The following is a 27,423-nucleotide window of genomic DNA, read 5'->3' on the forward strand; positions in this document are numbered from 1 at the left end:
AACTATACTACAAGGCTACAGTAACCAGAACAACATGATACTGGTACAAAAACAGACACATAGACAAATCAAACAGAATAGAGAGCGCAGAAATAGTGCCACACACCTACAACCATCTGATCTTCAACAAAGTCGATAAAAACAAGTAATGGGAAGAGGACTCCTTATTCAATAAATGGTGCTGGAATAACTGACTAGTCATATGCAGAGACTGAAACTGACCCCTCCCTTATACTATATACAAAAATCATCTCAATATGGATTAAAGACTTAAATGTAAAACCTAGACCTATAAAAACCCTGAATGATAACCTAGGAAATATCATTCTGGACATAAGACTTGGCGAAGTTTTCATGACAAAGATGCCAAATGCCACTGGAACAACAACAAAAACAACAAAAACTGACAAATAAGACCTAATTAAACTGAAGAGCTTCTGCACAGCAAAAGAAACTATCAACAGAATAAACAACCTACAGAATGGAAGAAAATATTTGCAAATAATGCATCTGACAAAGGTGTAATATCCAGCACCTATAAAGAACTTAAACAAATTTACAAAAAAAAAAGTGTGCAAAAGACATGAACAGACATATTTCAAAAGAAGACATATATCCAGCAATCAATCATAGAAAAAAAATTTCAACATCACTGATCATTAGAGAAATGCAAGTCAAAACCACAATGAGATGCCATCTCACACCAGTCAAATCGCTATCATTAAAAAGTCAAAACATGACAGATGCTGGTGAGGTTGTGGAGAAAAGGGAGTGCTTATACACTGCTAATGGGAATGTAAATTATTGCAGCCATTGTGGAAAGCAGTTTGGCAATTACTCTAAGAACTCAAACAGAAGTAGCACTTGACCCAGCAATCTCACTATTGGGTATATACCTAAAGGAACATAAATCACTCTAACATAAAGACACATGCACGTGTATGTTCACTGCAGCACTATTAACAATAGCAAAGACATGGAATCAATCTAAATGCCCATCAAGGGTAGAGTGGATAAAGAAAATGTGGGACATATACACCATGCAATACTACATAGCCATTTAAAAAAAATGCGATCACGTCCTTTGCAGCAACATGGATGGAGCTGGAGGCCATTACCCTAAGGGAACTAATTCAGGAACAGAAATCTATTTAATAAATATCACATATTCTCACTTATAAGTAGGACATAAATATTCCCCACCTTTGTGTACCCGTGGACACAAAGAAGGGAACACTAGACACCAGGGCCTCCTTGATGGTAGAGAGAAGGAATGTGAGAATCAAAAAACTGCCTATCTGGTACTATGCTTATTACTTAGATGGTGAAATAATCTGCACACTAAACACCTGTGACACAAAATTTACCTGTATAATAAACCTGCACATATACCTCTGAATCTAAAAGTTTTTTTAAAATAGAAAATGAACTTGTGCAGAGAAAAACACTTTAAACATGATATCTTTAATATCCTCAGAGAGTTGAGAGAAAATGGTCCACACATGAAATGGAAAAATTATAATATTAAATGATATAAAGAATATGAAGGAAAAAAAAGAGGAACCTCATTCAGAGAATAAAAGAGTACAAAACCCTTTGAAAATAAAAATTTGATAAAATAGAGACCTCATTAGAAAAGTTAAAAGATAAAGTTGAGAAAATCTCTAAAAAAGTAGAGCAAAAATAAAAAGATAGAAAGTAGGAGAAAAAAAACTAAAAAAATTAGAAACCTAGTCCAGGAGGTCCCAATAAGAGGAGTTTCAAAAAACATCCCCATAATAGGAGTTTCAAAAAACAAAAGAAAATAGAGAATAAATATAAAAAACAAAATGAAGAATATTTCCTAAAACATTAGTTTCCAAACTGAAATGATTCACCAAATGCCAAGCACAATAACTATAGAACAATATAACATCATCTTGTTTTGAAATTGAAGAGTACTGGGGACAAAGGGAAGAATCTACAAGCTTATAGAAAGGAAAAACCAGATTATATACAAAGGATTAAAATTTGGAATGTTTTTGAACTTCTCAAAGGCAACCATACAGCAAGGAAGACAAAGAAACAAGACCTTCAAAGTTCTAAGACTTTTACAGATAACCCAAACAATCAAACAAGTGCAAGAGTTGAATGAAGGACCCATGATCTATCAAGAAGCTACTGGGTTATCTGCCCCAATAAAGTTGTATTTGCAATAAGAATGAGTGTTATATAAAATATATTGACACTATATCACCCCCTGACATGCTCTGTCTGAACCTATTCCTGACAGCAAGAGTTGGATCATAGTGAAGCAGAAAAATTCAAAGAAGCCTATTCCCTGTGATAATATATTCATTTGATAGCTAGAACTCAACTGAACACCTGCCAAGGACTGCCCAGGAGTCAGTCATTACCTTGCCCACTAAGTTCTCTTAGAATAAGTCCATGTGCACTCTCAGAAAAACTGAAGCCCGACAATGAACTAGAGACTCTTTTCAGCTTTCTTGGGAAACTTAAGCTAAAAGTGAAAGCATCACCTTTTCTTTACACAGGGGGATTTAGATTTGCTACTTAGTTTTTCAAAACCACTCAATATCTGGTTTAGGGATGCATACGTTGGTGGTAAATATATACCTATCAAGAGAATAGCAAATACGAGTAAAGTAGCTATCCCGGTACAACAATGAGGGGTGGTACCTGTTCTATTTCTTAATCTAAGTGGCGGGTACACCGGTGCCTATTTTACTACTAATATTTAAACCTTTGTATTGTATATACACACTGTGATGATTAATTTTATGTGTCAACTTGACTTGGCTAAGGGACACTCAGATAGCTGGTAAAACACAATTTCTGGCTGTGTCTGTGAGAGTGTTTCCAGAAGAGATTAGCATTTGTATCAGTGGAGTGAGTAAAGAAGACCCACCCTTGTCAATGTGGGCAAGTGTCATCATGTCATCCAATCTGTTTGGGGCCTGGACAGAACAAAAAGGTGGAATAAAAGTGAATTCTTTCTTCTTGAGTTCGGACATCCATCTTCTCCTGCCCTCTGACATCATGGCTCCTGGTTCTCTTTCCAGGACTTACACCAGTGATAACCCACTCCTGCACTCCAGTTATCAGGCTCTCAGACTGGAAGATATACCACCAGTTCCCCTGGTTCTCAGGTCTTTGGGCTTGCACTGATTTACACCACTGGCTTTCCTGGTCCTCCAACTTTCAGATGGTATCCTGTGGGACTTCTTGGCCACTATAATTGCATGAACCAATTCCCATAATAGATGTCCTGTTACATATCTACATATCTACATATCCAGCTGGTTCTATTTCTCTAGAGAACCTGGACTAATACACACAAATTTGAGGACATAGCAAGAAGGCAGCCATCTGTAAGCAAGAAAGAGAACCCGCACCAGACCCAACCATGCCGGCATCCTGAGTTTGGACTTCCAGCCTCCAGATCTGTGAGAAATAAATGTCTGTTATTTAAGCCACCCAGTGTATAGTATTTTGTTATGGCAGCCAGAGCAGACTAAAACAATGAGGAAGCTTTGACAAATTCAGGTAATAGGAACTACACTGTGGAATTTACTGGTGATATTAAGCCCTGAGAATATTATACTACAAATTACCCCTTTCCAGCCAAAATATAAGTCCTGCCCTAGCACCCTTCTATGGCTTCACCCTGACCTACATTAACCCTCTTTCCCTATTTCCTGTTTGTTTAAATGTCTCATAATCCAGAATGTGATTAAATTAATTGGTTGAGAAATCCATTATACATTTTACATGTGCATGCTCTGGATTTTATGTTTGAAGTAAAATGCCCACAGGTCATATTAATTAATTTTGTCTTCTATACTTGAAGTTAGACTACTTGAACTTATTATGCAAATTTATGCCAAATAATGCATAAATTAAAACTATTCAACCCCAGCAAATTCAAAATCTTCTAGCAACCAATCCACAATTATACTCTTATATTCATAAAAAACTTTTAAAGTCTATATACACCAAGATGAAACATAACAAAATATAATTTATAAAATACATGTTTCACCACAAATTGTAAACAGCCGGATAATAAATCAAGCTCAGGGACCCTATATATGAGACTGAATTGCCCAAAGCTTTATAAACCAATGTTGTTAAAGGTTACAATGAAAGGTGCCTAGAGTTGTTTCTTAAGTTAATTTTTTATTGATACATAATAATTTTACACGTTTATGGGGTACATGTGATATTTTGATACATATATACAATGTATAATGATCAAACCAGGGTAATTAAGCAATCTATCACCTCAAGCATTTATCACTTCTTTATGTTAGAAGCAGTCTCAATCTTCTCTTCCTAGTATTTTGAAATATAAAATAAATTATTATTAACTACTATCACCTACTGTGCTATAGAACCATAAAGGTTATTTATTCTATCTATCTGTATTTGTACACCCATTGACCAAACTCTCTTCACTTCCCCTTACTCCTACGCTTCCAAGTCTCTGGTAATCACTATTCTACTCTCTACCTTCAGGAGACTGACTTTTTTAGCCCCTAGATATGAGAGAGAATATGCCCTATTTGTCTTTCTGTGTCTGGATTATTTCACTTAACATACTATCCTCCAGTTCCATCCATGTTGCTGCAAATGACAGAATTTTATTCTTTTTATGGCATAACAATAATCTATTGTGTATATATACTACATTAACTTTATCCATTCATCCATTGATAGACACTTAAGTTGCTTCTGCATCTTGACTATTATGAATACTGCTGCAATAAACTCAGGCATTCAAATATCTCTTCCATATACTGATTCCTTTCTTTTGTACCTACACATACCCAGCAGTGGGACTGCTGGATCATATGGTCAATCTATTTTTAGTTTTTTTGAGGAGGCTCCATTATGTTGTCCATGGTGGCCGTACTAATTTACATTCCCATCAACAGTGTAGAGTTTTAAGAAAACTTGAATCAGTTGGTATGATGCAAAAGACAGTCAAATAATTTCCTCAAATGAATTATTTGTTGAAGAAAGCCAAAAGACCCTTTGTAGACCAACTCTGAGGTTAAACTGCCCTATCCAGGGATGTCTAAAGCAAATTTTATTCTGGCACAACCTTTAGCACAGCATCTTTGTGCTGAATTGCGTAGAGGCCAATGAAAATTCACAACAGATGGGACTCTGAGGTTAATGCACATGCCAACTACATGAGCTCCCAGATGCTGAATTGAGCTAGGATCACTTTTCCTGGGCACAGCTGCTTGGAGCCTGATATGGTTTGGCTCTGTGTCCCCACCCAAATCTCATCTTATAGCTCCCATAATTCCCACACGTTGTGAGAGGGACCTGGTGGAAGATGAATGAATCATGGGGGTGGGTCTTTCCCATGCTGTTCTCATCATAGTGAATGGGTCTCACAAGATCTGATGGTTTTAAAAATGGGAGTTTTCTTGCACAAGCTCTCTCTTAGCCTGACGCCATTCACATAAGATGTGACTTGCTCCCCCTTGCCTCCTCCCATGATTGTGAGGCTTTCCAGCCATGTGGAACTGTTGGTTCTCCATTAAACCTCTTTCCTTTGTAAATTCCCCAGTCTCTGGTATGTCTTTATCAGCAGTGTGAAAATGGACTAATACAGGGCCTAAGCCTGGGGGTTCAAGGAAGTAGCATTGAGAGAAGGAGCAGAGTAGGTGAAGTAATTTATTTTCTTACATGAGTGAATCATACTCCACACTTCTGGAAAAGCCACATAAGCCAGAACAGACTTCCACTGCCTGTGATCTGGGAGTATGATCAAATCCACATGATATTAAAGACACATAATTGTGTGTCATGTTGCATAGCATTGTGTCATATGATAAATTTAGGGAGGGGTGGAATAAATATGGATGAACATGAAAATGATAATACTGATTACATGATATGAAAAAGGAGGAGAAGGAAGAGAAAAAGGAGGAAAAAAGAAGAGGAGGATGGAGGAGGAGGAAGAAGAACAAGGAGAGGAGGAGAAAGGGAAAGGGAGGGCAAGGAGGAAGGAGAAAAAATAACCTACATTCACATAAATAATGTACCAGTTTTACTGTGTTATTTAATCTTTGCCACAATCCTGAGAGGTGGATATCATTATTTCTATTTTTAAAATGAGGAAACTGAGTCTCAGATACATAACATGCCCTAAATATTACAACCACTAAAACGGAACAACAGCTTTCATCCTAGGTTTCTCTTATTCAAGAGCCCCTGTTCTGAACTATTCCTACTTTCCATTGAACTTGGGCCGCACAGAAGGATGGAGTTTCTACTAGATTTCAACACTGAGCTCAGAGAAGTGAAGGCAGAAACCAGTGACAGGCTGACCAGCAGCTGAGGATGGACTCATGAGTCTCATACGTAGAGCTTCACAAGCACTAGGGAAAGGCTGTGAACAGAGAGGAAACATCTCCAGGCCTGGACGAACCATCAGGCTCAGAAACTACCAGTGAAGTCAGACACATTCTCATGAACATACTCGGCAGAAATGTGGTCATTTTTAAAGGTTCCCCATTCCTCCCCTTTTCCAATAGGCCAGATTCAGGTGAACTTATAGACCATGACTCAAGCTTATCAAAACTGCTGACAGCCTTGCTATATAACCTGGTCTGTAATTTAGGGGTCACAGAATTAAAGTAAGTATTGCTTACTTTACAAAGAAATGCAACTATACAATTGTGAGCAGATGCTAATTATTATTGGGACAGTAAAGATAACAAGAGTACCTAGAATTTAATCAAGATTATTACAGAAAATCACTGTGACTTGTTTTGCTATTGAAATCCTTACAATAGAATTTCCAATACTGAACTGAAGACCTCAATGACAGTTAACACAAACTAAACATAAAACAAAACCTATGTGCTCACTTGAGGTGTGAAAAGTTCATGACATCAGTGGCACAAGATATTCAAAGGTGTTTCCCAAGGATTTTTGATATTGTGTTTACTTAGCAGTATTAGTTTTCAGTCTGGCTAGCCTGTGATATTATCAATTTGCTAGTTTTGCTATAGTACATATTCTCATACCATTCATTTTAATGTTTAATTATCCTTGGTAAATAACTACATTCAGGAAAATTACAATTCCAGATACTTTTGACTATTTTTATTGCTCAATGAGCTTAGCTTCCCCTTGGTTCTTTTACAGTATAGTATGTAAAGGCCCAATGCACTGAGAAAGATCATATTATCTACCCCATTGGGTTACTGTGAAGATTAAGTCCTACCTATAAAAAAACATCATATATTCACTCCTCTAAGCCTTATTTAATTCATCACTTTTACCCTTAATTCTATTATCAACATGTACTGCCCTTTCATAAATTCCCAAACCAATTTCAGCAGACTATATGTGAGAACTTTTTATAGCAGATAATGTGTTGTGCCAAAGTCTCTAAAGGGTAGAGTCTAAACTAAAGCATGTAAATAAAAGAATCAATCAAACCTACAAGGAGATGAGGGGAATCACAGCTGCCTTCTTGATGACACAAGCCAAGGCCCTAAGAGCCAAAGCAGAAAGAGCCACCTTTCACACTAAATCCACATGAAAGTGATAATGGGATTTATAAAAAGGGAGAAAACTCACAGCAGTTAATTCGTTCTCTGCAAGGTACCATGATGTGTTCAACGAGATGTCATTGTGGAAATAAAGAGTTGAGAGCTCAGCATTTTTTTAAAAAGATTTAATTATGTGGCATTGCTGTTACAGTGCAATTACTGTTAAAATAGAATTGCAGCTATATGAAGCCATTTACCTATTCAAAGCACAAACTATCTTCAATAGGATCATTATAAGAAGGTGTGATACCTTAGAGAAAAGCTTCTCAGAAACCACAGCATTTGCAAAGATTGGGCTTTAAGTTTTAAGTACACATATGAATTGTGGAGGCTTTTTAAAAAAGGTTATCACCTTCTGAAAAGAACAATAAATATAATCACAGAATTAAAAAGTCAGAAAATAGGAAAAGGTATTAAACAATATGGTAAACCATCAAAATATAGATAGTAATTTTAGATTAAACTTGTTAACACTATGTATATACACATTTTAAAAACTTGACATTTCCTTAAGCATCAATTTTAGATTTACTAACATAATCAATAGAGTTTATGCAAGTACTTGGTGTCATTTAATCAACCTATACATAGTATTAAGAAACCAATAACCTTTAAAAAAAAAAACCCATTCCCTAGAAAATAACATAGAAATAACATACGAGAAAAGCTAGATAAGCTTAGTATGGCAATGACATTTTACATACAACACCAAAAGCATGATCCATGAAAGAAAAAAATGGTTAAGTCAGACTTCATTAAAACGAAAACTTCCACTCTGTGAAAAGACAGTGTTAAGAAAATGAAAAATTAGCCACAGACTGGGTAAAAACCTTTGCAAAACACATATCTGATAAAAGACTGTTATCCCATCATTCTAAGCAAACTATCACAAGGACAGAAAACCAAACACCGCATGTTCTCACTCATAGGTGGGAGCTGAACAATGAGAACACATAGACAAAGGGTGGGGAACATCGCACACCGGGGCCTTTTGGGGGGTGGGGGGATGGGGGAGTGATAGAAGAAAAAACAAAGAGAAAACTGATCTTAAATTTTGCACAAATTCTGAAAAAAAAGAAAAGAAAAGAAAAGAAAAGACTGAGGCCACAGGACAGAAGGAAGCTGGTTGTCCCACATGGACATAATGACGCCTTCTCCTCATGATACTCTCCTACCTCTTGGAGAGAACGTGCACTGAGAAGCTCAACCTTGGTCTCAGCAAGTCTCACCAAATCAATAATCAGATCTTAGCAATGGAAAATACTCAGAGAAACCATCTCATTTATGCTGCTGTAGTTGGTTCATGTCATATCTAATTCATTCTGTCTTGAAACAGGAGAATTACCCTAGATACAAATTGTGAGTGAATACAGGGGGAAAGCTTAGTAAATAAATGCAAATTAGAATATTCACTTCTTTTAAAATAAGATTAAAAAATAATGTTCAATGCTGGCCAGGGTGCCATGAAATCAATTGTTTCAGAGTGTAAATCTGTGCACTTTGACAGTAGGTACTAGTATTCCTAAATGTTCTGTAACTCCGCAATCCACATCTAGGAGCCTATAACAAAGAATCCATAAGAGATGAAAAAAAAAAAAAAGACTGGTACCCAAAAAATACATAGAATTCTTAAAACCCAACAACAAGAGAGCCAGTTAAAAAACTGGGCAAAAGATCTTAACAAAATCTGATAAAAAGAAAATACAGACAGGAAATACGCTCAGCAAAAGATGCTCAACACCTTCTGTCATCAGAGAATTGCAAATTAAACAACAAAGATACCACTACACACCTAACAGAATGGCTAAAATTAAAAAAAAAACTACCACCACCAAATGCTGGTGGGGATGTGGAGCAACAGGAACATTCATTCATTGCTGGTGGAAATGCAAAACGGCACAGCCACTTTGGAAGACAGCTTGGCAGTTTCTCACAAAACTAAATATACTCTTACCATGCAATCTAGCATCAGCTCCTTGGTATTTACCCAATGGAGTTGAAAATTATGTCCACATAAATATCTGCACATGAATGTTTATAGCAACTTTATTCATATTGCCAAAACTTGTAAGCAACTAATATGTCCTTTGGTAGGTGAACAGATAAATTGTGGTATGCCCAGACAATGGAATATTATTCAACAATAAAAAGAAATGAGCTATAAAGCAAAGACAAGACATGGGGGTATTTTAAATGAAGATTGCTAAGTGAAAGATGCCAATTTGAAAGGCTACATGATGTATAATTCCAATTATGTGAAATTCTGGAAAGGGCAAAAACTACAGTGACAATAAAATAATCAGTGGTTGCCAAGGGCTTGGGAGAGGAAGGGAGAAATGAAAAGACGTAACACAAGGTATTCCTTGTGAAATATTCTGTACGATACGGTAATAATGACTGCATGTCATTACACATTTGTGAAAGCCCATAGAATTATATGAAAAAAGAGTGAATCCTAATGTACACTATGGGATTCAGGTAATAATAATGTATCAGTATTGGCTCATCAATAGTAACAAATAAACCACATTAATGCAAAATGTTAATAAAGGGGAGAACTGTGTGTGGATAGGTTGGGGTAGGGGAGGGTTGAGAGGATATACGGAATTCTCTGTACTTTCTACTTACTTTTTCTGTAAACTTAAAACTGCTCTGAAAAATAGTCTTAGTTAAAAAGAAACAGAAAAATCAAGAGAAAAAGAAAAGAAAACTGTTCTGAGTTTCCTATAGACAGATACTTTGTCTATAGGAAATACAATATGGGAGGATGTAAAGACAAGTGGAATTCTTTTTAACTCATTAGTTCCAAATGTGCCAGGGTTATCATGGAACTACAATTCTTACTTGATGGCTGATAATAATTAGATAGAATCGATTTGCAATATGGTATTTCAATCCAGTTTTTCCCTGCTGTGGGTCACAGGTCCGTTTTACAACCACCTGCTCACCTGGAACCAATGGGGAGCAACTAACGGGCATATTAGCACTCAAAAGGAAACATAACATCCCAAGAACTTTATACCTTGCCACGCCATGCCTGGGACCTGTCAGCAGTTTCACAACTCCTAGTCCTTACAATTAAAAGTAATCACAGAGTTTGGATTACCTAGCTTGAGCTAACCCAGGTCCTGTCCATAGTCCATTAAAAATGTCATCCACAAGATAAAAGTAAATTATGTAGTTTTCATTGGATTCTATTCAAGGGTAAGATTTCTGAGCACTTTCCAGAAACTAACAGGTTCTCTAGAAATTTGGGTTTCCAAGTACAGATCCAATTCTGCTTTTATCATGATAGTATACTAACTAAGTGGGCAACATAAGGAACATGCAACTCACTTAAAAAAATCCTCTTAAATGCTTATGGCATTCATAATCTTGAATAGTAACTCATGGTTTCTATTTTCATTAATTTGGTAAATATATATTGTATATACAAAGAATTATGCCACAATATTTTTCACGTCTATAAGTCATTCACTTAATCATTTTAGCAAATGGGTTTTAAGGACTTTCTGGTGCTGGAGACAACTCTAGTGTCAGCAGTTGGTCACGGAATGCTAAGTAAGACATTGTACCTACCCTCAAGGAATTTACAGAATTGGAGGAGGAGGGGAGTACATGAAAACATCCTACTGATGATATCTTTGTGACAGGAATCAGACAGACATGTACTCCACGTGTTTAGAATCCAGAAGAGCTACACATTCCCCAAGACGAGACACTCTTCCACGAGGAGTTGTGAAGAAAATAAGGTGGTTTGACAAAAGGAACAAGAGTTTTTGAGACAAAAGGAAATTATCTCAGACCACCCTTAGGCTCTAAAGAACCACAGCATGAAAAGAAGAAAAGGAAATGTTCAGGAATTAGGAAGGCAGGTAGGTACAGAGTAGAGTAGGGTGAGGCTAAGGCCGGAGGTTTGATTTTTATACTAAGAAGTTGAGACCTTATTCTCAAAAGGATGGGTAGATACTAACAGGTTTCCAACAGAAGGTGAAGGTTCCAGATGTATACTGACCAAAACAGCCTTCATGTTTCCCTTAGCATGATGGAACTTTAGACAGGTTTCTTTTTTTTTTGAAACGGAGTCTCACTCTGTCGCCCAGGCTGGAGTGCATTGGCACAATCTCGGCTCACTGCAAGCTCTGCCTTCCCAGTTACTCCATTCTCCTGCCTCAGCCTCCCGAGTAGCTGGGACTACAGGCACCCACCACCACGCCCGGTTAATTTTTTGTATTTTTAGTAGAGACGGGGTTTCACCGTGTTAGCCAGGATGGTCTCGATCTCCTGACCTCGTGATCTGTCCGCCTCCGCCTCCCGAAGTGCTGGGATTACAGGCGTGAGCCACCGCGCCCGGCCGACAGGTTTCTTCTTGACTATATGGCCCTGAACACTTGTTTCTTAGAGCATTTGCTTTAGCAAACTTTCCATTGTAAATCCTTTCTCTGCCCCTTTGAGATGTATGTAAATCTGCTCCCAGACTCATGCCAAATTTTACAACCCAGGAATGTCTTTCTCCAGGAGCTAGAAGTCATTTTTTGAAATGTAAACATCATGAAAGACAGAGTCCCTCTCTCTCAGACTCTGTGGGTGGGTAAGAGCCTAAATAATTATTGGTAATAAGAGACAATTAGCAAACACAGATGCCTAGTTACAGAAAAATCAAGAGAAAGGGAAAAGAAAAAGAAACTGTTCTGAGTTTGCTTTGGACAGATACTTTGCTGATGAGATCATCCTGACATAGAACAATTATCAGTACCTATTTCGTTACTCATAGCATTCACATTACTCAGGAAGTCAAAAGGATGGTGGAAATAAGAAACTCAAGGAGGAGAGGCAGGGGACTAGAGAAAAGAAACAAATTCCTAAGGGAGGATGTAAAGACAAGTGGAATCTTTCCTTTTATTTTGTTAGTTCCAAATGTGCCAAGGTTATAAACAAACTACAATTCTTACTTGATGGATGATAATAATTAGATACAATGGGTTGGCAATTGACCAACCTCCCCACAACATCCTCCAGTACTTTTCCACTCGCTCATCCCAGTGCCTAAAAATCTCCCACCTTTTTCTTGGACAAAATGTTAGAAAAATCATTGGGAGTAATACGGAAGACAAATTGATGAAAAATTAGGTGAGTGACTGGAGGATAAGTGAGGAAGCTAATACAGTCAATGAGCTGAGCAATGGTGAGGTCTGGAATAGAGGAGTGGCAGAAAGACAAGAAGGGAAGGGCATATGAGAGAGATGGGAAGGGCATATGAGAGAGATACGAAGTCCAAGGAAGCAACTCCTCTGTGGCCAATTGGATGGGAAGAGGGAAAAGGAGCAAGAGTGACGGTGAAGTCATTTTGCATAGCTGTGGGGGTTACAACTTTCTGATATACTTACCTAACACCATGGACTTGTGGCCTGCTGAGCTGGAGAGAGCAAAAAAGAGCAAAGAAGGCAGCAGACAGAGACTGTGAAAATAATGTAAAATTAGTGAAAACTGTGATGATGGAGGACAAAGACCACTTGTCAATGCCCCAAAGGCAGTTTGATAACACCTAAAATACAACAAAATGGTTTCTGAGTTAGAATGTGTTATAGACAGAATTGGGGAAAGAAAATTCTGAAGGCTGGAGAAGAAAGAACAGAAGAAAGAATGAAAGGGAACACTACACTCCCCTGGTGCCCATCAAAGCCCAGCCCACAACTCCTCAGGAGTTGGTAACAGATCCTTTTCTTTTTCTCTTTCCAAATCTTTGGCATTCATGACATGATAAACGGAAAAGCAGAAATGAGAAAGAAAATCCCAGGAAAAAAAAAAAGAGATGTTAAAGCCTGGTCTTCTGAACAAAGACAAAAGCTGTCAGGTGGAGCATGAGATCCAATCATGGATGCTGTTTGTAATGGCCTTTTTCCTACTTCTGATGACTGCGGTTCATGCATTGATTGTGGTTATCCAGGAGCAAGTATGGGCAGAAGGCCCACATACCTCTCTTCTAATACATAGTAGGAACCAAAGGTCCAGACCAAACAGTGCTATGAAATGTCATCCTTGTCCAACTGAATACGTTTTAATGACAATGATGTAAATGCCTACTTTTGATGACGATAATTCCATTTCAAAGAAGGTTCCTAATGTTGCATGCAATAAAGTACTAGTACAACAAGATGATGTATATCATCTCTTGGCAATTATTTCTGGTGTTCATTGTGATATAAGCTTTTAACTGTGAGGTCCTAGCATGCCCTTGACAATGGAAATGAATATTCGTAAAATTCTCAGACACAGAAAGAACCACTACTGATATTTACTACCAGTGCTCAAGTACTTGGGAGGGAGATAACAAATGCTTGACTGTGACACTGGAATCTTGGCTACATGGCCAGGCTAGCCAAATACATCCGAAAATCAAGATGAAATATTACATGTCTGAAAGGAAAGATTCATAACCATACCTAAAACTTCAACACTTGAAATGATTATTAGATACACTGGTCCAAATCTCTTGCACAATTTCTACATCATGCTGTCTGTTACACTGCAGGGTGACGGTCAAGGTCACCAACAACTAGATGCTGGGGACACATTCAGTCATGCAGCCTGGAATTTCTAAGTTGATTAGATACATGTGGAGAATTCATGACAGAAAGATTTTCTAAAATCAGCTGAAGGGGCCCCAAGCCTCTTTTGGGAAGCAAAATGAATAAACAAATTATACACGGACAGCTTCTATGAGGAGATGAGAAATAGGGCGGTCTCAAACAAAGACATCCCTAGCAGCTGACAGCCTGGAGACATCTCTAATTCTGCTTATAGATGACTCCAGGAGACTGGCAGTGGACCAGTGATTCAGGAAACCCACTCGGTACTAAGAAAGACTGTTTTCCACCAGTGTGAACTAGGGAAAGCCTGCAGTTTTTATCCACGTAACTAGTGCATAAAATTGTGGTTCTGTAAATTACCTTGGGAAGGATGGCCATTTTCATGATATTGATTCTTCCTACCCATGAGCATGGAATGTTCTTCCATTTGTTTGTATCCTCTTTTATTTCCTTGAGCAGTGGTTTGTAGTTCTCCTTGAAGAGGTCCTTCACATCCCTTGTAAGGTGGATTCCTAGGTATTTTATTCTCTTTGCAGCAATTGTGAATGGGAGTTCACTCATGATTTGGCTCTCTGTTTGTCTGTTATTGATGTATAAGAATGCTTGTGATTTTTGTACATTGATTTTGTATCCTGAGACTTTGTTGAAGTTGCTTATCAGCTTAAGGAGATTTTGGGCTGAGACACTGGGGTTTTCTAGATATACTATCATGTCATCTGCAAACAGGGACAATTTGACTTCCTCTTTTCCTAATTGAATACCCTTGATTTCCTTCTCTTGCCTAATTGCCCTGGCCAGAACTTCCAACACTATGTTGAATAGAAGTGGTGAGAGAGGGCATCCCTGTCTTGTGCCAGTTTTCAAAGGGAATGCTTCCAGTTTTTGCCCATTCAGTATGATATTGACTGTGGGTTTGTCATAAATAGCTCTTACTATTTTGAGATACGTCCCATCAATACCTAATTTATTGAGAGTTTTTAGCATGAAGGGTTGTTGAATTTTGTCAAAGGCCTTTTCTGCACCTATTGAGATAATCATGTGGTTTTTGTCTTTGGTTCTGTTTATATGCTGGATTACATTTATTGATTTGCGTATATTGAACCAGCCTTGCATCCCAGGGATGAAGCCCACTTGATCATGGTGAATAAGCTTTTTGATGTGCTGCTGGATTCTGTTTGCCAGTATTTTATTGAGGATTTTTGCATCAATGTTCATCAAGGATATTGGTCTAAAATTCTCTTTTTTTGTTGTGTCTCTGCCAGGCTTTGGTATCAGGATGATGCTGCCCTCATAAAATGAGTTAGGGAGGATTCCCTCTTTTTCTATTGATTGGAATAGTTTCAGAAGGAATGGTACCAGCTCCTCCTTGTACCTCTGGTAGAATTCGGCTGTGAACCCATCTGGTCCTGGACTTTTTTTGGTTGGTAAGCTATTGATTATTGCCACAGTTTCAGCTCCTGTTATTGGTCTATTCAGAGATTCAACTTCTTCCTGGTTTAGTCTTGGGAGGGTGTATGTGTTGAGGAATTTATCCATTTCTTCTAGATTTTCTAGTTTATTTGCGTAGAGGTGTTTATTCAATGCCATCCCCATCAAGTTACCAATGACTTTCTTCACAGAATTGGAAAAAACTACTTTAAAGTTCATATGGAACCAAAAAAGAGCCCGCATCGCCAAGTCAATCCTAAGCCAAAAGAACAAAGCTGGAGGCATCACACTACCTGACTTCAAACTATACTACAAGGCTACAGTAACCAAAACAGCATGGTACTGGTACCAAAACAGAGATATAGATCAATGGAACAGAACAGAGCCGTCAGAAATAATGCCACATATTTACAACTATCTGATCTTTGACAAACCTGAGAAAAACAAGAAATGGGGAAAGGATTCCCTATTTAATAAATGGTGCTTGGAAAACTGGCTAGCCATATGTAGAAAGCTGAAACTGGATCCCTTCCTTACACCTTATACAAAAATCAATTCAAGATGGATTAAAGACTTAAATGTTAGACCCAAAACCATAAAAACCCTAGAAGAAAACCTAGGCATTACCATTCAGGACATAGGCATGGGCAAGGACTTCATGTCTAAAACACCAAAAGCAATGGCAACAAAAGCCAAAATTGACAAATGGGATCTAATTAAACTAAAGAGCTTCTGCACAGCAAAGGAAACTACCATCAGAGTGAACAGGCAACCTACAAAATGGGAGAAAATTTTCGCAACCTACTCATCTGACAAATGGCTAATATCCAGAATCTACAATGAACTCCAACAAATTTACAAGAAAAAAACAAACAACCCCATCAAAAAGTGGGCGAAGGACATGAACAGACACTTCTCAAAAGAAGACATTTATGCAGCCAAAAAACACATGAAAAAATGCTCACCATCACTGGCCATCAGAGAAATGCAAATCAAAACCACAATGAGATACCATCTCACACCAGTTAGAATGGCAATCATTAAAAAGTCAGGAAACAACAGGTGCTGGAGAGGATGTGGAGAAATAGGAACACTTTTACACTGTTGGTGGGACTGTAAACTAGTTCAACCCTTGTGGAAGTCAGTGTGGCGATTCCTCAGGGATCTACAACTAGAAATTCCATTTGACCCAGCCATCCCATTACTGGGTATATACCCAAAGGACTATAAATCATGCTGCTATAAAGACACATGCACACGTATGTTTATTGCCGCATTATTCACAATAACAAAGACTTGGAACCAACCCAAATGTCCAACAATGATAGACTGGATTAAGAAAATGTGGCACATATACACCATGGAATACTACGCAGCCATAAAAAATGATGAGTTCATGTCCTTTGTAGGGACATGGATGAAATTGGAAATCATCATTCTCAGTAAACTATCGCAAGAACAAAAAACCAAACACCGCATATTCTCACTCATAGGTGGGAATTGAACAATGAGAACACATGGACACAGGAAGGGGAACATCACACTTCGGGGACTGTTGTGGGGTGGGGGGAGGGGGGAGGGATAGCATTGGGAGATATACCTAATCCTAGATGACGAGTTGGTGGGTGCAGCGCACCAGCATGGCACATGTATACATATGTAACTTACCTGCACATTGCGCACATGTACCATAGAGCCTAAAGTATAATGATAATAATAATAATAATAATAATAATAATAAAAAATTGTGGTTCTGAGTCAATCTGCAAAGATGTTATTTTCAGATTAGTTTACACTTCCGCCCTTGATTCTGTTTAGTTCAATCAATGAATTGCTCTTATTAGCAAAGGTTACATTTTAACAGTAAAGGAAGAAATGAATATATAAAAAATACACATCCTATTGAGAATCAAACTCTGAAGTTTTCTCTGCTGACTATAGCGTCAGACTAGAAGTGACAGCCAGAAATTGAGATGGCTTTATATTCAGGTTTCCACTTTTAATTACTCAAATTCCAAATGGAGAATATTTGGCTTGGCAATAACTCATCAGAAAGAACTTTTAAGGAAAGGTCAGCATTCATCTTTTAGGTTTCTATTTTACTTTGCTAATTCAGACACTTCTGAATAATCAACTTGTATTCCAATTCCCTGAATTTGGGATAGCAGGGAAATCAGGTCAAAAGATATAACAAGAGAAAAACTTGAGGGCTGGCACTCACTTAAGCTGAATTTCCAGTACTTATAACAGTCTTTGATACATAGTAGGTGTTCAATAGATCATTGTTAAATGAAGAGTTGAATGAATGAACTCAAGGATTTTGGTATGTGGGTGGCTCATTCTTGGCCTTAGTTCAAAAATCAGGTGCTGAGTTATTAATACATAGCAAGACTCTGCTTTCGGAACTGAAACACTGCATTTGTGTTAGGATTGAGGCACTCATTTTCCTGGAGGCTGAAAGTTTGCTGATAGCGCACAGCTGAGTCCTTCTCCAGAAAGGATGCTACCTCACTCAAGGTTTATCCCCTTCCAGGGCAGAGCCTGATCTGTGTCCAATAACCCTTGCCTCAATTTAGAAAACTCAAAATGGCTGTCCCAGGTCCAAAGGTCCCTACGGGAGTCCTCAGTTGTGACTACAGCAAAGTTCAACGTCTCCCTCTTCCTGGTCCCGCTTTTCTTGCCCTGCACAGCTGTGGTTCCGTTTTGGGAAATCCCCAATAAAACCCTTGCACACAAAACTCAGTCTCACAGTCTGTTTCCCTGGAAACTCAACCGATGACAAGAACTATGACCACAAATTCTTTTAAATTTGTCTTTATAAAGAAGTAGGCTGTATACTAGAAAGTGCCCCAGATTAAGAGAGAAAATATGTAATTTCTTATTAAAATCCCATCACAGCAATGTAACCCTGTGCGAGGCAATCTTAAGTGTCCTTGTAATGATGCATGTGGCCAGTGTATACAACAGCCCTCTGTAAACCATGAAGCCCTATGCAATTATTGGATGTTATTATTTATTATTAAACAGGATAGTTGTGACTCTGCAATGGCCAACACTGCACTACTCAAACCTTAGCAAGATGAATGAAAGTAAAAATTTTATACAAAGATCTTAGAAGAAAGTCTTCAAAGGGAAGTCTAACTACCATCTGAGCTTACATTCCAGAGTTGTCAACCTGGTAAGACAGCAACCAAATGGACTAGACTGGTCTATAAATAGTAAGAGTTGACCATAATTTTGAGTCTGGGTTATATAAAATAAACCAATGAAAAGGGAAAATATTCTTTTGGGCAGAGACTTAAGGATCTACCTGCAATTGACTGCTCTCATTGCCAAAGGCTAAGTTTTAACAGTGAAGGAAGGATCAAATATCATCAACACTTCAGGCCCAGTTCTTTGTCTGAAATCTAACATTATTAACTTCTAATATAGCACAGCATCAGAGCATATTTTATTTTCTTATAAATAAAGAAAGCCTTTAGGTCATAAACAGAATTAGATGACAAAGAAGTTTATATTAATAATAAGATCATATTTCGGCCCAATATTCCCCTGGTATCAGAGTCCTTTGAAATTAGAAAGACATAGAGTAGGCTCATCTATAAACCAAGACAGCCAGAAACTGGCAAGTCAGGCTCTATGTGCTTACAAAAAAACAATGAATTCAATGATCCACTTCCAAAGTAAAGGTCAGCAATTCTGCCCAACCCTGTCACTGTCTCTCTCCTCAAGCTATTTCAAACCTTCCTCTTTTTTTCCAGAACACTGATACTATCCATTTCCAACTTTCAACTAGTAAGCTTGCTTCTTCTTTTACTGAGAAAATAAAAGCAATCAGAATAGAACTTCTGTTTCTCCCTAGCACCAAGTACACCAAGCTATCTGTATCTGTACTCCCTCCTCTGCCTTCTTTTGCTGTACTCGGGAGAACCTGCCCCACATTCCTGCCCACAACCTTCCACTGCTCACCAGGTTCCATCTTACCACCTACTCAAAGGCACTGCTCCTGCAGTTGGCCCTCTTCTGAATCAAGTTCTCTCTCTAGTGAATTGGTCCCACCAGCATACACACTTGCTGTACTATCTTACAAATTTAAAAAAAAAATCCTCCTTTGATTCTACTATATTCTTTTATAGTCATCATCCCATTTCTTTCCTTCATTTTATAGTTAAATACCTTAAAAGAGCAATCTGTGGTGAATTAAGTCATATGTCATTTAACGAAAGGGATGTGTTTTAAGAAACATGTCGTTAGGTGATTTCTGCATTGTGTGAACATCATAGAGTGTACTTACACAAACCTAGATGGAATCACCTACTACACACCTAGGCTATATGGTATAGCCTGTAGCTCCTAGGCTACAAACCTGTATGGCATGTTACTGTACTGAATACTGCAGGCAATTGTAACACAACGGCATTTGGGTATCTAAAATACCTAAACATAGAAAAGCTGCAGTAAAACTATGGTATTAAAATCTTATGGGACCACTGTTGTATATGCAGTCCATCATTGATCAAGATGTCATTATGCAGCTCACATCTGACCTTCACTTGACCCTATTTGCACACGAATCCTCTCTATGCACCTTCACATTTTTCACTCCACAATCTCGTGAGGCTACCACTAACTACCCTCTACTCCAATCCAACTACCAATTCTTAGTGTGCATCTTACTCAACTTCTCTGAAATGCTGACAGCTAGACAGCTTTTATGAGATATTTTTCTTCTCTCTGATTCCAATGAACAAGCTCTCCTGCTGTTTTTGTAGCTAACCATAGGCTCCTCTTTGGTCTTGCTCCTTCTTGGTCTCCTTTGCTGAATCCTCTGCATCTTCCCTACCTCTATTTACCAAGTTGCCAAGGTCAAAACATCAGAGGCAACTGAATTTTGCACTCTTATGCAATACAGCGAATCCATCATCTCATCCTACCAGCATTACCTCCAAAATGTAGCCAGAATCCAACTGATTCTCTCCAACTCTACTACTTTAACTCCCTCATTCCTATTGCCTGTCACCTGGAGTATCACATTAGCCTGGTACCTGCTGTTCTATTTCCATCATTGCAACCCGAAAATGTTCTACCTAGTAGCCAAATTTATCTAGAATAAATTCAGGCATGATACACTCCTCAAGTAGTTCCAACACCTTCTCATCACACTCTGAATAAAATCCAAAGCCTTCTCCATGGCCTATAAGCCCCCGCCACATGCTGACCCTTTAAAATAACTTCCTGACTATCTCCATTCAACTAAGCAGGTTCCAGTCACATGGACATCCCTGCCATTCATTAAATATACTAAGGATGCTTGGCCTTGGAACTTGCCATTTCCTCTGCCCAGGGATACTCTTCTAGAAATCCACATATACACGCACTCTTTTTGTTCTGGTCTCTCTTTAAATGTCACTTCTTCAGAAAGTCTCTGGTCTCTCTTTAAATGTCACTTCTTCAGAAAGTCTCTTGCTGACTGCCTTATCAAAAACAGGATCCTCTGTCACTGTTCTGCTTTACTTTCCTTTATAGCACTTGCTGCTGTATTGTATTATTTATTCATTTGTCTGTCCCTCCACTGGAACATAAGTTCCAGGGCAAGCACTTTTCTGTATCTTGAAATAGTACTAGAAATACTTGAAATAGTACTAGAAATAAGGTAAGCAGTCAATTAATATTTGTTGAATTTATGAATGGCTGATTTGAGGTTGGAGGAAGTTCCAAAAACAGAAACTTGTCCAACGAACCTGAGTGTGATAAACTAAGTCAAAGTCAGTTTAAATGTAAGAAGACATTTGAAATGGAATCGTGAAAGACTGAAATGTAAATTTTTACTTATGTTTTTAAAGACATTTATATGAAAAATAGGAAGTACTACTTAGAGGAAACAGAAAACACAGTGATTAAATAAGTATTCAAAATGTCAGCCCCTTAGACAGTTTGAGTTTTCTGTGCCTCAATTGCTTTATATGTGAAATGGGAATAACAATACTATCTATCACACTGAGATGTCGGGTAAATTAAATTACACAATACATGTAGAAAAGGCATTTCCTAGCTCACGGCAATAGTACAATGTGTGTTAACCATTATTATTATTATATTTTAAATAAAATGATAAATATAAGATACAGACAAGAGATGGGAAAAGACAGTAAAAGAAACTAAGCACGAAACTCTGGGTAAATGTCAAATCGTGAAAATAGGAATAAACAAAAACACACTCGCAAAAAGGAAGGACAATGCCCTTCAGAGGACAAACTGACATCATTTAACTCCTCAGACAGATTTCAACTTGGAAAGCCTACCTCCACCAAATGGAGGCTTAATCTCTACTGAACAGCCCTGTTGTCAACTTGTTAAATGAGGGGGAAAGATTCAATTTTAGATGAAGCTATCGATAGGAAAAAAAAAAATCAGTGTTTTTAGCAAACTCTTGAAGCACAATGTACTTACATGGTTTCTAATGCTTATACTCATTATGAATGATGTTGGAGCTTTAAAAACTCTACTAAGGAAATATGCTGGTGAAAAATTTTTTAATCCTATGTAATTTCTATAAAACTAAACATTTATTATATTATAATCTGTTCTTAAGAAATGTCTAGTTTAACTACTGCATTTAGCAGATAAGGAAACAGAAGCCTGAAGAAGACAAATGCATTGCCCAAGGTCACACACCTAATTAGTGGTTAGACTGGGTTTTCTCATTCTTGCTTATATATTTTATCTTTCTTTCATTATTTAAATGATGTTTGCTAGAAAAACAGGTATAGAATGTTTCCATAGCCCCATCACAGTTATTATCACATTTTTTAAAAAAAGAAAAAAAGCTCCAGAAAATCAGGAACAAATTCTGTTTTTTTTTTTCTTCCAACCCCTGCTCACAGTAAGGACTCAATAAATGTGCATTGAATAAATTACGTTGTAATGTTGGATTTTCTAGTTTCATCTTTCAATGACTAACATCTAGTGTGGTATCTGATATATAACTGATGCAAACATGTAATTATTGAAAGTATGAATGCATGAACGGTTGAGTGGCTCTACTATTTTGGCATAGTTAACAAATTCAGTTGAGCTCAAATATGCAAACTGGAAACAATTTTAAAAATCTTGATCCACCTCCTCTGATCATTTTGAAAGTGGGTTAGACTTAGTGACTTATTCCTAAAGAATAGAGTAGGGAAGGGGAAAAAATTGTAAGTCCATGGTGAAGGAACTTGGCAAATACCACCTTTACCAAATGATCAGGTTAACATCACCAGGGATGTCATGTGGATATCACATAAGTCTTGACATCATGAGACAAAAAGCCTACTTCACCTCTATAGCATTCTTTCCAAAAACCCATAAATTGAGTGTAATTATGAGTAAAACAACAGACAGGCCAGATTGGAAGATATTCTACAGGAAGCAGTATTCCCCCAAAACTATCAAGGTTATAAAAGAAAGAAAGAGAGAGAGAGAAAGAGAGAAAGAAAGAAAGAAAACGCTGAGAAACAGTTACAGATCAGAAGAGACTAGGGAGCTATGAAAACTCAATGCAATATGGCATCCTAGATTTGATCCTGGGATAGAAATTCCAAAAGTTTAGTTAATAGTAATGTAGCAATATCGGTTTCCTTGACAAACGCACCATGGTAATGTAAAGTGTTTAACAATAAGAAAAACTGGGGAAGGAATGTACAGGAATGTCCTGTATTACATTTGTAACTTTTTTGTAAATCTAAAATTATTCCAAAATAAAAATTTGTTTCAAAAAATTCAGTGGTGGATAACAGATGACACACTTAAGAGAATGTATTAGGACTTAACGAAGGAAATTTGCAGGTAAATGTTCAGATCATCCTATATGGGCATTCAGTATTTACATGCTTCATAGATTTAAGTATCTTGTCATTACAGCAGATGTTTATACAAGTAGACACAATAAAAGTAAATTGAATGATTTAGTTACACTTTCTTCCCATAATCTTTCTGTGATATTTACTAGTATTTTCAATTCTATTTTTGAAAGTAAGAAAGTGAGTTGGAGGGTGGTGGTGTGTGCAGTTTGAAGTGAGCTGCCTCAAGCCAGGAAGAGTTCTACATAGAGGAAGTCAGCCTCTATGACCTACTTTGAGTCTGGTTTAATGGACTTGAAGACTGATGAGCAGTATGACAGCAGGGCCTCTCTAACAACCACCACCACCACAAGTATCATAGCTACCATTTTTGGAGAGCACACTCATGTGCCAGACTTCACACCATGGGTTCCATACACAGCATTACATTTAACCTTCAGCACTGAATGGGGTTATAATTATATTTTCATTTTACAGATGAGAGATTTGATCATCAGAGAAATTAAATGACTTTGTCAAGGTTGCAACTGAGATTCAAACACCGAAATTTCTGACTTTTCTACTAAATCACCAAACAAGGAAATTCCATTAGGGCAAATGCTTAACTAAATACCTAGTTTGGTTAACACTAATGATACTAGGATTGTACCCTATTTTATTGATATATTATGCATTATATGTTATAGACATCCAGATAATACTGAATTATACTGAGATCACATATGTGAAAGCATTGTCAAACACTGTATTTGATATACAACAAATGTTAATTCCCTATCCTTATAGACTACATCTGTTTTCAATTGGCTTCAAGCTGGTTTCTACTGCTTGTGTTTTAAACCCTAGATCTGTGTAAATTATCATAGCAATTTAAAAGTGCAGAATAAACTGGTACCCAAAGTGAAGTTTAACCAGTTTGCATGGGAATAGAGTTAAATTTTGGGGAATATCATGTTATCTCAGATTTTTAAAAAATATATCATATGTCAATGAATCTCTTCTGGGGTTAGAAATATAACAGATTTTTAAAAACAGATTATCTTTTGCCTAGATTATTTGATTATAAGCTTTATTAAGGACCCACTTGCATACTTCTGTTTATGAGAGTGATTTTCTGATATCATTATCACAGATTTGCTTTAATTTTTTTAATATGGCCACTTTCTCTTTATGTTCTACCTCTTAAGTTGAATAGACTGTCCCCTCTTGCAAACCACAACTATTATCTGAGGGTTGATAAATCCTATAGAGTAAGGAAGACTTTTAGTGTCTCACATAAGTCTGAAATTTACCAGCAAGAGCTGAGGGAAAGATTGACAAGAACTAAATTTTTCCAGGATATTATTTTAGAAGGATTGCCCCCCAGTGAGATGGGGCTAAATGGAAGAGGAATGGGAAATATATGAAATAGTATAGTCCTCTTTCTCTGTGCTAAAATAAGCAAAGCAATTTAAAGGGCTGCCATCCATTATTATCAGGGAGCCCTGCATTATGGACGGAAGATGGGCTTTGTTAGGTGACAAACATGCAAGCTTATTATCTAACGTGAACAATGAGCAAGATTCTGCTAAACAGTGATGGAAAAGAACCACATGCTGCCTGAAGATATCACCTGGCACACCATCAAGAAATGGAACTAACTTCAAACGCAGTACCACGCTACTGCTCTAGTTCAGTCTTTGATGACAATAAATGAATGACCTAAGAGGATTCACTCTCTTTGTTCTGGGAAGCAGGTCAGAGTACATTCCTAGAGTCCCTTTTATCTAGATGTGTTGTGCAAATTTCACTTAATTAATGCTTCTGAAATAACATTTATTTTGGCATGCACCTCATATATGGACTTAAGCTTGCTTTTGTCTTTATACTCAGTTTGAGCCCTGTCAGCCTTCCCATGAATCTGTATTCTGTTTCAAGTTGGAACCAGGCAAAAGAGCAAAGGTTAGTAGGAGTGAATCCAGAGCCTCAAAGGATAAACTTTCCTGAAAAACCACAGTTAGAAGCACCATCACCGCATATTAAAAGTAAAATGATTGAGTTGGTCACTTTTACTTCCAATTCTTTTATTGTTTTCTTCAAATCCAAATCGTTGGAATGAGTTTTTAAATCTTTAGAATAACTCCTCTATCCCCTTTTAGAGAGTTTATTTGTTCTTTGGGGTCCCAAAGACACTGTTCAATTTATTTGGCTTACATTTATGCCATATTTGACTTAAGAAGTTTCTTCACATAGAAATTTTATCACATATGCTGAGTAAAGCTCTTGCCAGAAAATGTCATCTTGTTGGAAAAACTCAAACCACAATTACCTCCAGCAATGGTAGACAGATAATGCCACAGAAAAGATAAAACAGATAATTGAAAGCTACAGATAAGCTTCAAATCTCATTTCAGCTAAAAATTTCAAATGTGTCCCCATTCCAAACTGAATTTCTTCAGAGTTGATGGTAAGCTGCAAAATATTACTTGAGATCTGTTATCTTCTTTTAAGAACTATTAGCTATTTGTCTGGAAGCTTAAAACAAGAAAGACCATAAAACACTGTTCTTTATGATTAGTAACCTTTAGAACTCAATTTAATTTACATTGTAGCTACACTTCCCATCGCAAAAATATATGTCTATCACTTTATGGATCAAATAGATTATATGCTAGTCTGTCACTTATAAGCTCATTTATATTAGAAAATGTAATATGTTGTTTACAGAAGGAAGAAATTCAGAGGTTTGGGGAATTGCTCCTCCTCCAGCTCAGACTTTCCTATGAAAGGAAATGAGGGTAAAGTATGGAAGTGAGAAGGCTGGGGAGAAACTAAAAGATATTGATGTCTAAGGAAAACAACATAAAGGGTTGAGGAAGCTGAAGCAGCTGAGAGAATTAAGAAAGAAAATTCACAGCAAATTCTCTAGTAGATTCAGTGATTAGGCTACCAGGGATATGGCTCCTCGCCTCGTGGCAACTCCAGATTGTAGAACCCTCTGTACCCACCCCTGGGATTATCCTTGGACCTCAGAATTTCCATCCAGTAAAGCCTACTTCAGATCAGTCTCAGAAACCAGAGCTCAGAAAAGACCATCCCAGGAAGGCTTTCCTACTATTAATCCTGCCAGTTCTAACTATTTTCCTCTTTTACACAGGTAGCCAGGTCTACACTTAAGGACCATCTGGGGACTGGGTTCATAAGTTTTTGGTTCCATATAAAAGTCATTTCTTTATATCAGCATCATTGCCTATTCCCTTGGACACCAGTTTTCCTTATCTTCTTTGACTTTGTTGCAGTTGACTATTGGCCCCCACAATTAGGAAGGAGCCGAGAACCCTAATATTTAACACTCTCATGGTCTTAACTTCTTCTGGCTTATTTTAACCAATTACCTCATAAATTCTTATACAGACAGAGATTTAATGCAGTGATCAGAATGTACCAGAATGTAAAAAGTGTCTAATACATACTGATTGACTAGTGAGATGAACTAACAATTAGCTATGTATTCAAAGAAGCATACAGAAAATACAAACTTTGAGAAGTAATTCATACGTTGACTCAAGTGCAGGTTTCAAAAATAATGGCACCTCATCATCAATGAATCACTTTAATATCACAACATTCCCATGGGCCCCCTTCTCTGACATTATATAACAGCATAATATCTAGAAGTGCTGAATATGCCTCTTTGCCACACCTCTGTGACGAATGAGGGCAGTGTTTGATAACACAGGCGCCAAGAAGAGATTTGTGTTGTCTCAAGAGTTTTCTGGATGGTGCTATACCATTGGTATCACCAACTTTTTGCTTTCCTCATTTTAGGCAAATCTGAGACTAAAGTGGTGAATAAGCCAAGAGATCCTGACTTGGCATCCACAGCAGAATGATTTTATTCAGCTGCTTTCCTTTTCCAGTTCCTTTTTCTGTAGCCCATACATTATCACTTGAAGCTCACATGTTACTGTGTTTCACTTCACTTCTCTAACCACGATTTTCAGG

At 37.5% G+C, this 27,423-nt stretch overlaps 1 protein-coding gene across 4 annotated transcripts in view; it reads right to left on the reverse strand.

Annotated features, from left to right (window-relative positions):
- DGKI (diacylglycerol kinase iota) overlaps positions 1–27,423 on the reverse strand; it is a 396,652-nt gene that overhangs the window by 104,239 nt on the left and 264,990 nt on the right. The gene's annotated exons all lie outside the window — the stretch shown is intronic.

This window comes from Pongo pygmaeus, chromosome 6 (genome assembly GCF_028885625.2).
Source record: "Pongo pygmaeus isolate AG05252 chromosome 6, NHGRI_mPonPyg2-v2.0_pri, whole genome shotgun sequence".
Lineage (NCBI taxonomy): Eukaryota > Metazoa > Chordata > Mammalia > Primates > Hominidae > Pongo > Pongo pygmaeus.